The following is a 14136-nucleotide window of genomic DNA, read 5'->3' as shown; positions in this document are numbered from 1 at the left end:
GTGCGCCTGGTACCTACTACTACTACTGCTACCTACTACTACTACTACTACGTTCAAAGGCACTTAAATCTTTTGTCTTGCCCATTCACCCTCTGAATGGCACACATACACAATCCATGTCTCAATTGCCTCAAGGCTTAAAAATCCTTATTTAACCTGTCTCCTCCCCTTCGTCTACACTGATTTTGAAGTGAATTAAACAAGTGACATCAAGAAGGGACCATATCTTTCACCTGGATTCACCTGGTCAGTCTGTGTCATTGAAAGAGCAGGTGTTCCTAATGTATGTAAAACACTGTGGTGTTTTACATGTAAAAAAAAAAATGTAATAAAATGTATGCACTCTACTGTAAGTCGCTCTGGATAAGAGCGTCTGCTAAATGACTAAAATGTAAATGTAAATGTAAATGTTTCATTCCAGAATCTCTCTTTTCTAGTACATCTGATTCAGACCTCTGCCCCTGAAGCCGCAAGCAGCCTAGAGGATGGGATTATCCGTTATATTCCCCCTCATAAGCCTCAAGTCATAGTATACCTGTAGTCTATAGACCAGACACTGAGCATGCAGTAACACAACACACACTACAGAATAACTGACTCAGACCCCAATGGGTTAACTTCTTACGGCTGAGATCCCGTTAACGGGATCGACTTGACAACAGCCAGTGAAAGTGCAGGGCGCCAAATTCAAACAACAGAAATCTCACAATTAAAATTCCTCAAACATACAAGTATTTTACACCATTTTAAAGATAAACTTGTTGTTAATCCCACCACAGTGTCCGATTTCAAAAAGGCTTTATGACAAAAGCACACCATCTGATTATGTTAGGTCAGGACCTAGTCACAGAAAAACACAGCCATTTTTCCAGCCAAAGAGAGGAGTAACAAAAAGCAGAAATAGAGATAAAATTAATCACTAACCTTTGATGATCTTCATCAGATGACACTCATAGGACTTCATGTTACACAATACATGTATGTTTTGTTCGATAAAGTTCATATTTATATCCAAAAATCTTAGTTTACATTGGCGCGTTATGTTCAGTAATGTTTTGCCTCCAAAACATCCGGTGATTTTGCAGAGAGCCATATCAATTTACAGAAATACTCATAATAAACATTTATAAAAGATACAAGTATTACACATGGAACTTTAGATAAACTTCTCCTTAATGCAACCGCTTTGTCAGATTTCAAAAAAACTTTATGGAAAAAGCACACCATGCAATAATCTGAGTACAGCGCTCAGACACAAAAACAAGACATACAGGTACCCACCATGTTGTGGAGTCGACAGAAGTCAGAAATAGCATTATAAATATTAACTTACCTTTGATGATCTTCATCAGAATGCACTCCCAGGAATCCCAGTTCCAAAATAAATGTTTGTTTTGTTCGATAAAGTCCATAATTTATGTTGAAATACCTCCTTTTTGTTTGCGCACCTTTTTGTTTGCGCGTTTAGTTCCAAAATCCAAATTCATGGCGCGTAGGCCAGACAAAAAGTCAAAAAATTCCATTACAGTTCGTAGAAACATGTCAAATGATGTATAGAATCAATCTTTAGGATGTTTTTAACATAAATCTTCAATAATGTTTCAACCAGAGAATTCCTTTGTCTTCAGAAATGCAATGGAACGCAGCTACCTCTCACGGGAGCGCGCCTGAATGAGCTCATGGCATTCTGGCAGACCTCTTACTCAATCAGCTCTTATTCTCTCCTCCTTTATAGTAGAAGCCTGAAACAAGGTTCTAAAGACTGTTGACATCTAGTGGAAGCCTTAGGAAGTGCAATCAGACAAAATCTCCACTGTATGTTGGATAGGCAAAGAGTTGAAAAACTACAAACCTCAGATTTCCCACTTCCTGGTTGGATATTTTCTCAGGTTTTTGCCTGCCATATGAGTTCTGTTATACTCACAGACATCATTCAAACAGTTTTAGAAACTTCAGAGTGTTTTCTATCCAAATATACTAATAATATGCATATCTTAGCTTCTGGGCCTGAGTAGCAGGCAGTTTACTCTGGGCACCTTATTCATCCAAGCTACTCAATACTGCCACCCAGCCATAAGAAGTTGTTTAAACAGCTTGAAAAATTCCAGAAAATGATGTCATGGCTTTAGAAGCTTCTGATAGGCTAATTGACATTATTTGAGTCAATTGGAGGTGTACCTATGGATGTATTTCAAGGCCTAATTTCAAACTCTGTGCCTTTTTGCTTAACATAATGGGAACATCAAAAGAAATCAGCCAAGAAAATGTGTAGACCTCCACAAGTCTGCTTCATCCTTGGGAGCAATTTCCAACTTTGGTGCGAAAAAGTGCAAGTCAATCCCAGAACAACAGCAAAGGACCTTGTGAAGATGCTGGAGGAAACAGGTACAAAAGTATCTATATCCACAGTAAAAAGAGTCCTATATCGACATAACCTGAAAGGCCGCTCAGCAAGGAAGCAAAACCGCCATAAAAAAGCCAGACTACAGTTTGCAACTGCACATGGGACAAAGATCGTACTTTTTGGAGAAATGTCCTCTGGTCTGATGAAACAAAAATAGAACTGTTTGGCCATAATGACCATCGTTATGTTAGGAGGAAAAAGGGGGAGGCTTGCAAGCCAAAGAACACAATCCCAATCGTGAAGCACGGGGGTGGCAGCATCATGTTGTGGGGGTGCTTTGCTGCAGGAGGGTCTGGTGCACTTCACAAAATATTTGGCATCATGAGGTAGGAAAATTATGTGGATATATTGAAGCAACATCTCAAGGCATCAGTCAGGAAGTTAAAGCTTGGTCGCAAATGGGTCTTCCAAATGGACAATGACCCCAAGCATACTTCCAAAGTTGTGGCAAAATGGCTTACGGACAACAAAGTCAAGCTATTGGAGTGGCCATCACAAAGCCCTGACCTCAATTCTATAGATAATTTGTGGGCAGAACTGAAAAAGCGCGTGCGAGCAAGGAGGCCTACAAACCTGACTCAGTTACACCAGCTCTGTCAGGAGGAATGGGCCAACATTCACCCAACTTATTGTGGGAAGCTTGTAGAAGGCTACCCGAAACGTTTGACCCAAGTTAAACAATTTAATGGCAATGCTACCAAATACTAATTGAGTGTATGTAAACTTCTGACCCACTGGGAATGTGATGAAAGAAATAAAAGCTGAAATAAATCATTCTCTCGACTATTATTCTGACATTTCACATTCTTAAAATAAAGTGGTGATCCTAACTGATCTAAGACAGGGAATTTTTATTAGGATTAAATGTCAGGAATTGTGAAAAACTGAGTTTAAACTCAACAACTTGAGAATGTAAAAGTCTCAAGCCCAGGTCCAAAAAAGTGCACTATAAAGGGAAAAAATAAAGTGCACTATAAAGGGAATAGATGAAGTGCATTATAAAGGGAATAGATAAAGTGCATTATAAAGGGAATAGATACAGTGCATTATAAAGGGAATAGATAAAGTGCATTATAAAGGGAATAGATAAAGTGCATTATAAAGGGAATAGATAAAGTGCACTATAAAGGGAAAAAATAAAGTGCACTATAAAGGGAATAGATGAAGTGCATTATAAAGGGAATAGATAAAGTGCATTATAAAGGGAATAGATAAAGTGCATTATAAAGGGAATAGATAAAGTGCATTATAAAGGGAATAGATAAAGTGCATTATAAAGGGAATAGATAAAGATAACAGATAAAGGGAAAAAATAAAGGGAAGGCAGTCGTAGAGTAGCTAGCAGACCTGCAGCTGGAGAGGAGCAGAGCGAGTGTTACTGTTGAACCCTGGGAGGTGGTTGGCATCGATGCCAGTCTCTTTCAGCTCACTGGCTCTGTTAGCACATCAGCCTGTGTGGATGTGTGCCCTTGTGTGTGTGTGGCAGCACTGCGAGTCACTCCCTCACGTCCTCCAGCTGGGCTTGTGCCACCAATAGGCACCTGGACCCACTCACAAACATAGATTTAGAATGAATAGAACGGTCACAAACAGAATTAGAATGAAAGCCAGTTCGATTCATTCTATTTCTATGCTCACCAACCTTTATGAAAAGGAATGCTTACTTAATTTATCTAACTCAGTCACTCGCTGAAAGGAATGCATTTTATTTAGCCCTTAGCCGGGTCTCCAGTCTCCCTCAGTACAAAATGGTGTCGTGTCTCCAGGGTGGAGTTCTGGAGAAAGTAGCCTGAGCCCAGATCTGTTTGTGCTGTCTTGCCAACTCATACGGTCATTCTCACACCAATGAAGTGACAATGATCCTAGGAGTTGTCAAGACAGCACTTTACCCCTACCTACATGTACATTTTACCTCAAACTAACCTGTACCCCCGAGCATTGATTCGATACTGGTACCCCCTGTATATAGCCTCCACATTGATTCGGTACTGGTACCCCCTGTATATAGCCTCCACATTGACTCTGTACTGGTACCCCCTGTATATAGCCTCCACATTGACTCTGTACCGGTACCCCCTGTATATAGCCTCCACATTGACTCTGTACTGGTTCCCCCTGTATACAGCCTCCACATTGACTCTGTACCGGTACCCCCTGTATATATCCTCCACATTGACTCTGTACCGTAATACCCTGTATATAGCCTCCACATTGACTCTGTACCATAATACCCTGTATATAGCCTCCACATTGACTCTGTACCGTAATACCCTGTATATAGCCTCCACATTGACTCTGTACCGTAATACCCTGTATATAGCCTCATTATTGTCATTTTATTGTGTTACTTTTTAACTTTAGTTTATTTAGTAAAAATGTTCTTAACTCTTATTTTCTTTAAACTGCACTGTTGGTTAAGGTCTTGTAAGTGAGCATTTCATGGTAAGGTCTACTACACCTGTTGGTTAAGGGCTTGTAAGTAAGCGTTTCACGGTAAAGGTCCACACCTGTTGTATTTGGCGCATGTGACAAATACAATTAGATTTTAATTTGATTTGACAAATAGATCTGAAACCAGGCTAGGAGGAAACTGGAGAGACCTCATAGTAATCGTTTCCAGTCAGGTGTGGACGGGGACTGAACCACCTGTGGGGCGCATCCTCCATTTTGAATTGATATGCATCCAGGACACTTTGATTGTAACCTTTGACCTCAATAAGAAACAAGATTGTTGCTTTGATCACCTCAGAAGATATCCGTCTCGCGTTCTCCAAAAATACAACAACATACAGGACAACTTTGTTTGGACGTCGTAAAGGACCATTCGCTGAAAACGAAGCGGTTTTGACACCTACTCCCATTGCCTGCTGCGGCTGCTTGGATTCCATCGTTTGCCCTGGCCTGTCTCCTCCCGCCACACTCCCACCTCTCTCCCGAGCTTTCCCTCGCCTCCAGCACACACGCACTTACAAACACTGCAGACTTTGGACTGATCTGAATTTTAGGTAGGCTAATTAACTTGTGATGCTTATTATGTGAGCTTACTCAGAAACGCTTTAATTAACTAGTACAGGCTTACTATTTATTTATTTGATCTCAGACTTGTATAGCCTACTGGACTCATAAGAGAGTTACTCTCTCAAGTTATCTTGTTGGGGCAAGTAACTTTTTTAACTGGCTATCCCCAAGTCGTTATATTTTTTCTTGTACTTTATGCTATTTTCCTCATGACTCCTGTGTGCTTTGTTGACTTTGAACTTGCTTGTTTACCCAACCCGTGGGACAGGCTATGTTTGTTCCCACACTCAGGACTCTTACTCTCTGTTGGTTACACGGAGTCTTGGCCTCCCATCCTATTTTAACCACCTCTCGCCGGCTTTGTATTCATGTTACTTGATGAAATTGCTGTGCAATATGATCTTGTTGTCATCTGATGCATATCCCTGTCCTCTGCCGTGCCCTGATTGTATTACTGATGATGATATCTGGAAATGTGCATGTACCGTTGCTAGCCCCAATTCTCACTTGTGCTCTGATATCTGTTTCACTGATTTCTGCTCTCGTAAAAAGTCTGGGTTTTCTGCACGTTAACACCAGAAGCCTATTGTCTAAAATGTATCAATTGAAAGTGTGGGCTCACAGCTCCAATCCAGATGTGTTGGTCATTACTGAGACATGGTTAATTAAGGAAGAGTGTTTTGAATACTGATGTTAACCTTTCTGGTTATAACCTGTTTCGACACAGATCTTCCAAAGGTGGTGGAGTAGCAATCTTTACCATCTTTACCACCTTCAGTTCTCGGTTGTCTCCACCAAACAGTTTGATTTGCTGATTTTAAGCATTAAACTGTCAATTAGTTGTTTGTTGCTGGGTGTTATCGTCCACCATCAGCACCGGCCTGTGCCCTACCTGCCCTAAGCTCTCTCCTGGCCCCTCTCCTGGCCCCTCTCCTGGCCCCTCTCCTGGCCCCTTACACTAAGTCTGAATTTGTCCTGCTAGTTGACCTAAACTGGGACATGCTCAAACCACCTGAAGTAGTCCTAAAGCAATGGGACTCCTTAAATCTTTATCAGATTATTACCAATCCCACAAGGTATGACTCCAAACACCCAGAAAAGGCTAGGTATCAGGCTGGTGTTTTCTGTAATGACCTTAGTGATCACTGTTTTACAGCCTGTGTTCGTAATGGCTGCTCAGTGAAACGACCTGTCGTGATTTGTCATAGATGCTTGCTAAAAAACTTTAATGAGCAAGCCTTCCTTCATGAACTGGTCTCTGAAAAAATGGTATAGAATCAGCTTGATCCCCTCTGTCGAAGACGCTTGGACCTCCTTTTTTGATATTTTCAGTGGTATTGTTAACAAACTAAAAATGAGAATTAAAAACAGGTTCAGCCCCTGGTTCGACCGTGATCTTGCAGAGTTACTCAACCTCAAGAATTACATTTGGTGAAAGGCTCGGCACACGCATACTCAGGCTGACTGGCTCTCGTTCAGGCAAATGAGAAATAAGTGCACTCAGGCTATCCGGAAGGCCAAAGTTAGTTACTTTAAGGAGCAGTACTCTCTCTGTGGGTCTAACCCCAAGAAGTTCTGGAAAATGGTTAAAAACCTGGAGAATAAACCCTCCTCCTCACAGCTGCCCTTGTCCCTTAATGTTGATGATGTGGTTGTTACTAACAAGGAGCACATGGCTGAGCTCTTTAATCACCACTTCATTAAGTCAGGATTCCTATTTGACTCAGCCATGCCTCCTTACCTGTCCAACATTTCCTCATCTCCCACACCTTCTAATGCGACTAGCCTCGATGCTCCTCCCTCTTTTCCCCCCGCCCCTGCTACAAAGTTTCTTCCTGCAGGCAGTCACTGAGTCTGAGGTGCTAAAGGGCTTGTCACGACTTCCACCGAAGTCGGTTCCTCTCCTTGTTCGGGCGGCGTTCGGCGGTCGGCAATCACCGGTCTTCTAGCCATCGTCGATCCACTTTTCATTTTCCATTTGTTTTGTCTTGTTTTCCTACACACCTGGTTCTCATTTCCCTCATTTAGTGTTGTGTATTTAACCCTCTGTTCCCCCATGTCTTTGTGTGGTATTGTTTGTTGTAAGTCCTTGTGCACATTGTTTACTGGTGCGCGTCGGGTTTTGTACCAAAGTAGTTATTTTCTTGATGCCGTTGGTTTTGTAATTAAACTTTCTCCGGCTATTACCTAGTTCTGCTCTCCTGCGTCTGACTTCACTGCCACCAGTTACGCACCCCTTACAGAGCTCCTGAAACCTGACCCCAAAAAAACATCTGGGTCAGATGGTTTAGACCCTTTCTTCTTTAAGGTTGCTGCCCCTATCATGACCAAGCCTATCTCAGACCTTTTTAACCTGTCTCTCCTCTCTGGGGAGGTTCCCATTGCTTTGAAGGCAGCCACGGTGCATATTTTATTTAAAGGGTGAGATCAAGCTGATCCTAACTGTTATAGGCCAATTTCTATTTTGCCCCGTTTATCAAAAGTGTTGGAAAAACTTGTCAATAATCAACTGACTGGCTTTCTTGATGTCTATAGTATTCTCTCTGGTTTGCAGTATGGTTTCCACTTGGGTTGTGGATGTGTCACTGTAACCTTAAAGGTCCTAAATGATTTCACCACTGCCCTTGATTCTAAGCAATGTTGTGCTGCTATTTTTTTATTGACTTGGCCAAAGCTTTTGATACGGTAGACCATTCCATTCTTGTGGGCTGGCTAATGAGTATCGGTGTTTCTGAGGGGTCTGGTTTGCTAACTACCTCTCTCAAAGAGTGCAGTGTATAAAGTCAGAACATCTGCTGTCTCAGCCACTGCCTGTCACCAAGGGAGTACCCCAAGGCTCGATCCTAGGCCCCACGCTCTCAATTGACATCAACAACATAGCTCAGGCAGTAGAAAACTCATCTCGTCCATTTATATGCAGATGATACTGTCTTATGTCTTACTGGCCCCTCCCTGGATATTGTGTTAAACGCTCTACAACAAAGCTTTCTTAGTGTCCAACAAGCTTTCTCTGCCCTTAACCTTGTTCTGAACACCTCCAAAACAAAGGTCATGTGGTTTGGTAAGAAGAATGCCCCTCTCCTCACATGTGTGATTACTACCTCTGAGGGTTTAGAGCTACTTGGGAGTATGGCCAGACGGTACACTGTCCCTCTCTCAGATCATATCAAACCTGCAGGTTAAGGTTAAATCTAGACTTGGTTTCCTCTATCGTAATCGCTTCTCTCATACCCCAGCTGCCAAACTAACCCTGATTCAGATGACCATCCTACCCATGCTAGATTACGGATACGTAATTTATAGATCGACAGGTAAGGGTGCTCTCGAGCGGCTAGATGTTCTTTACCATTCGCCCATCAGATTTGCCACCACTGCTCCTTATAGGACACATCACTGCACTCTATAGTCTGTAAACTCATCATATCTGTATACCCGTCGCAAGACCCACTGGTTGATGCTTATTTATAAAACCCTCTTAGGCCTCACTCCCCCCATCTGAGATATCTACTGCAGCCCTCATCCTCCACATACAACACCCGTTCTGCCAGTCACATTCTGTTAAAGGTCCCCAAAGCACAAACATCCCTGGATCACTCCTCTTTTCAGTTCGCTGCAGCTAATATCAAAACGATTAAAATGTACAATACAATACAGTCCTTGACTAAGATACAAATATTGTAGTTTCCCTGTACTAAGTAACATTTGACATGTTTTGTCTTCTAGGTAACTATGTGGTAACTATGTGGTAACTATGTGTTAGCTATATTGTAACTATATGGTAACTATGTGGTAACTATGTGGTAACTATGTTAACTATGTGGTAACTATGTGGTAACTATGTGGTAACTATGTAAACTATGTGGTAACTATGTGGTAACTATGTTAACTATGTGGTAACTATGTGGTAACTATGTGGTAACTATGTTAACTATGTGGTAACTATGTTAACTATGTGGTAACTATGTTAGCTATGTGGTAACTATATGGTAACTATGTGGTAACTATGTTAACGATGTGGTAACTATGTGGTAACTATGTTAAATATGTGGTAACTATGTGGTAACTATGTTAACTATGTGGTAACTATGTTGACTATGTGGTAACTGTGTGGTAACTATGTGGTAACTATGTTAACGATGTGGTAACTATGTGGTAACTATGTTAACTATGTTAACTATGTGGTAACTATGTTAACGATGTGGTAACTATGTGGTAACTATGTTAAATATGTGGTAACTATGTTAACCATGTGGTAACTATGTTGACTATGTGGTAACTATTTGGAAACTATGTTGACTATGTGGTAACTATGTTAACTATGTGGTAAGTATGTGGTAACTATGTTAACTCTGTGGTAACTATGTTAACTATGTGGTAACTATGTGGTAACTATGTAGTAACTATGTTAACAATGTGTTAGCTATATAGTAACTATATGGTAACTATGTGGTAACTATGTTAAATATGTGGTAACTATGTGGTAACTATGTTAACTATGTGGTAACTATGTTAGCTATGTGGTAACTATATGGTAACTATGTGGTAACTATGTTAACGATGTGGTAACTATGTGGTAACTATGTTAAATATGTGGTAACTATGTGGTAACTATGTTAACTATGTGGTAACTATGTTGACTATGTGGTCACTCTGTGGTAACTATGTGGTAACTATGTGGTAACTATGTTAACGATGTGGTAACTATGTGGTAACTATGTTAACGATGTGGTAACTATGTGGTAACTATGTTAAATATGTGGTAACTATGTTAACCATGTGGTAACTATGTGGTAACTATGTTGACTATGTGGTAACTATTTGGAAACTATGTTGACTATGAGGTAACTATGTTAACTATGTGGTAAGTATGTGGTAACTATGTTAACTCTGTGGTAACTATGTTAACTCTGTGGTAACTATGTGGTAACTATGTTAACAATGTGTTAGCTATATAGTAACTATATGGTAACTGTGGTAACTATGTGGTAACTATGTTAAATATGTGGTAACTATGTGGTAACTATGTTAACTATGTGTTAACTATGTTGACTATGTGGTAACTGTGTGGTAACTATGTGGTAACTACTATGTGGTAACTATGTGGTAACTATGTGGTAACTATGTGGTAACTATGTTAACTATGTGGTAACTATGTTAACTATGTTAAGTATGTGGTAACGATGTGGTAACTATGTTAACAATGTGGTAACTATGTGGTAACTATGTTAACTATGTGGTAACTATGTGGTAACTATGTTAACGATGTGGTAACTATGTGGTAACTATGTTAAATATGTGGTAACTATGTTAACTATGTGTTAACTATGTTGACTATGTGGTAACTGTGTGGTAACTATGTGGTAACTATGTTAAATATGTGGTAACTATGTTAACTATGTGTTAACTATGTTGACTATGTGGTAACTGTGTGGTAACTATGTGGTAACTATGTGATAACTATGTTAACTATGTATGTGGTAACTATGTTAAATATATGGTAACTATGTGGTAACTCTGTAAACCATGTGGTAACTATGTTAACTATGTGGTAACTATGTTAACTATGTGGTAAGTATGTGGTAACTATGTGGTACGTATGTGGTAACTATGTTAACTATGTGGTAAGTATGTGGTAACTATGTTAACTATGTGGTAACTATGTGGTGACTATGGTAACTATGTTAACTATGTGGTAACTATGTTAACTATGTGGTAAGTATGTGGTCACTATGTTAACTATGTGGTAACTATGTGGTAACTATGGTAACTATGTTAACTATGTGGTAAGTATGTGGTAACTATGTTAACTATGTGGTAACTATGTGGTGACTATGGTAACTATGTTAACTATGTGGTAACTATGTTAACTATGTGGTAAGTATGTGGTCACTATGTTAACTATGTGGTAACTATGGTAACTATGTTAACTATGTGGTAACTATGTGAACTATGTGGTAACTATGTTAACTATGTGGTAAGTATGTGGTCACTATGTTAACTATGTGGTAACTATGTTAACTATGTTAACTATGTGGTAAGTATGTGGTAACTATGTTGTAACTACAGCAGCTTCAGTTTAGGTCAGAAACATGCCTTGATAGTCCTGTTGAAATGCAAGACGTATGTTTGTGGCAAACCGACAGCCAGAGTTAAATCAAAAATTAAATAAAAAGTGTGTCTGTGGCAAAAGGCCAAATCTCCCCTATCCCCCAAAGCCTTAATGGAGGGCAGCGTTCAGCATGCTGTGAAGGGGAGTCGTGAGAGAACGGAGAGCCACCTACATTTACATTTAAGTCATTTAGCAGACGCTCTTATCCAGAGCGACTTACAAATTGGTGCATTCACCTTATGATGTCCAGTGGAACAACCACTTTACAATAGTGCATCTAACTCTAAGGGAGGGGGGGGGTTAGAAGGATTACTTTATCCTATCCTAGGTATTCCTTAAAGAGGTGGGGTTTCAGGTGTCTCCGGAAGGTGGTGATTGATTCCGCTGACCTGGCGTCGTGGGGGAGTTTGTTCCACCATTGGGGTGCCAGAGCAGCGAACAGTTTTGACTGGGCTGAGCGGGAGCTGTACTTCCTCAGAGGTAGGGAGGCGAGCAGGCCAGAGGTGGATGAACGCAGTGCCCTTGTTTGGGTGTAGGGCCTGATCAGAGCCTGAAGGTACGGAGGTGCCGTTCCCCTCACAGCTCCGTAGGCAAGCACCATGGTCTTGTAGCGGATGCGAGCTTCAACTGGAAGCCAGTGGAGAGAGCGGAGGAGCGGGGTGACGTGAGAGAACTTGGGAAGGTTGAACACCAGACGGGCTGCGGCGTTCTGGATGAGTTGTAGGGGTTTAATCGCACAGGCAGGGAGCCCAGCCAACAGCGAGTTGCAGTAATCCAGACGGGAGATGACAAGTGCCTGGATTAGGACCTGCGCCGCTTCCTGTGTGAGGCAGGGTCGTACTCTGCGAATGTTGTAGAGCATGAACCTACAGGAACGGGTCACCGCCTTGATGTTGGTTGAGAACGACAGGGTGTTGTCCAGGATCACGCCAAGGTTCTTAGCGCTCTGGGAGGAGGACACAATGGAGTTGTCAACCGTGATGGCAAGATCATGGAACGGGCAGTCCTTCCCCGGGAGGAAGAGCAGCTCCGTCTTGCCGAGGTTCAGCTTGAGGTGGTGATCCGTCATCCACACTGATATGTCTGCCAGACATGCAGAGATGCGATTCGCCACCTGGTTATCAGAAGGGGGAAAGGAGAAGATTAATTGTGTGTCGTCTGCATAGCAATGATAGGAGAGACCATGTGAGGATATGACAGAGCCAAGTGACTTGGTGTATAGCGAGAATAGGAGAGGGCCTAGAACAGAGCCCTGGGGGACACCAGTGGTGAGAGCACGTGGTGCGGAGACAGATTCTCGCCACGCCACCTGGTAGGAGCGACCTGTCAGGTAGGACGCAATCCAAGCGTGGGCCGCGCCGGAGATGCCCAACTCGGAGAGGGTGGAGAGGAGGATCTGGTGGTTCACAGTATCAAAGGCAGCCGATAGGTCTAGAAGGATGAGAGCAGAGGAGAGAGAGTTAGCTTTAGCAGTGCGGAGCGCCTCCGTGACACAGAGAAGAGCAGTCTCAGTTGAATGACTAGTCTTGAAACCTGACTGATTTGGATCAAGAAGGTCATTCTGAGAGAGATAGCAGGAGAGCTGGCCAAGGACGGCACGTTCAAGAGTTTTGGAGAGAAAAGAAAGAAGGGATACTGGTCTGTAGTTGTTGACATCAGAGGGATCGAGTGTAGGTTTTTTCAGAAGGGGTGCAACTCTCGCTCTCTTGAAGGCGGAAGGGACGTAGCCAGCGGTCAAGGATGAGTTGATGAGCGAGGTGAGGTAAGGGAGAAGGTCTCCGGAAATGGTCTGGAGAAGAGAGGAGGGGATAGGGTCAAGCGGGCAGGTTGTTGGGCGGCCGGCCGTCACAAGACGCGAGATTTCATCTGGAGAGAGAGGGGAGAAAGAGGTCAAAGCACAGGGTAGGGCAGTGTGAGCAGAACCAGCGGTGTCGTTTGACTTAGCAAACGAGGATCGGATGTCGTCGACCTTCTTTTCAAAATGGTTGACGAAGTCATCCGCAGAGAGGGAGGAGGGGGGGGGGGATTCAGGAAGGAGGAGAAGGTGGCAAAGAGCTTCCTAGGGTTAGAGGCAGATGCTTGGAATTTAGAGTGGTAGAAAGTGGCTTTAGCAGCAGAGACAGAAGAGGAGAATGTAGAGAGGAGGGAGTGAAAGGATGCCAGGTCCGCAGGGAGGCGAGTTTTCCTCCATTTCCGCTCGGCTGCCCGGAGCCCAGTTCTGTGAGCTCGCAATGAGTCGTCGAGCCACGGAGCAGGAGGGGAGGACCGAGCCGGCCTGGAGGATAGGGGACATAGAGAGTCAAAGGATGTAGAAAGGGAGGAGAGGAGGGTTGAGGAGGCAGAATCAGGAGATAGGTTGGAGAAGGTTTGAGCAGAGGGAAGAGATGATAGGATGGAAGAGGAGAGAGTAGCGGGGGAGAGAGAGCGAAGGTTGGGACGGCGCGATACCATCCGAGTAGGGGCAGTGTGGGAAGTGTTGGATGAGAGCGAGAGGGAAAAGGATACAAGGTAGTGGTCAGAAACTTGGAGGGGAGTTGCAATGAGATTAGTGGAAGAACAGCATCTAGTAAAGATGAGGTCAAGCGTATTGCCTGCCTTGTGAGTA

This window comes from Salvelinus alpinus, chromosome 23 (assembly GCF_045679555.1).
Source record: "Salvelinus alpinus chromosome 23, SLU_Salpinus.1, whole genome shotgun sequence".
NCBI classification, from domain to species: Eukaryota; Metazoa; Chordata; class Actinopteri; order Salmoniformes; family Salmonidae; genus Salvelinus; species Salvelinus alpinus.
The sequence above is the reverse complement of the archived record's forward strand: the minus strand, read 5'-3'. Positions refer to the sequence as shown.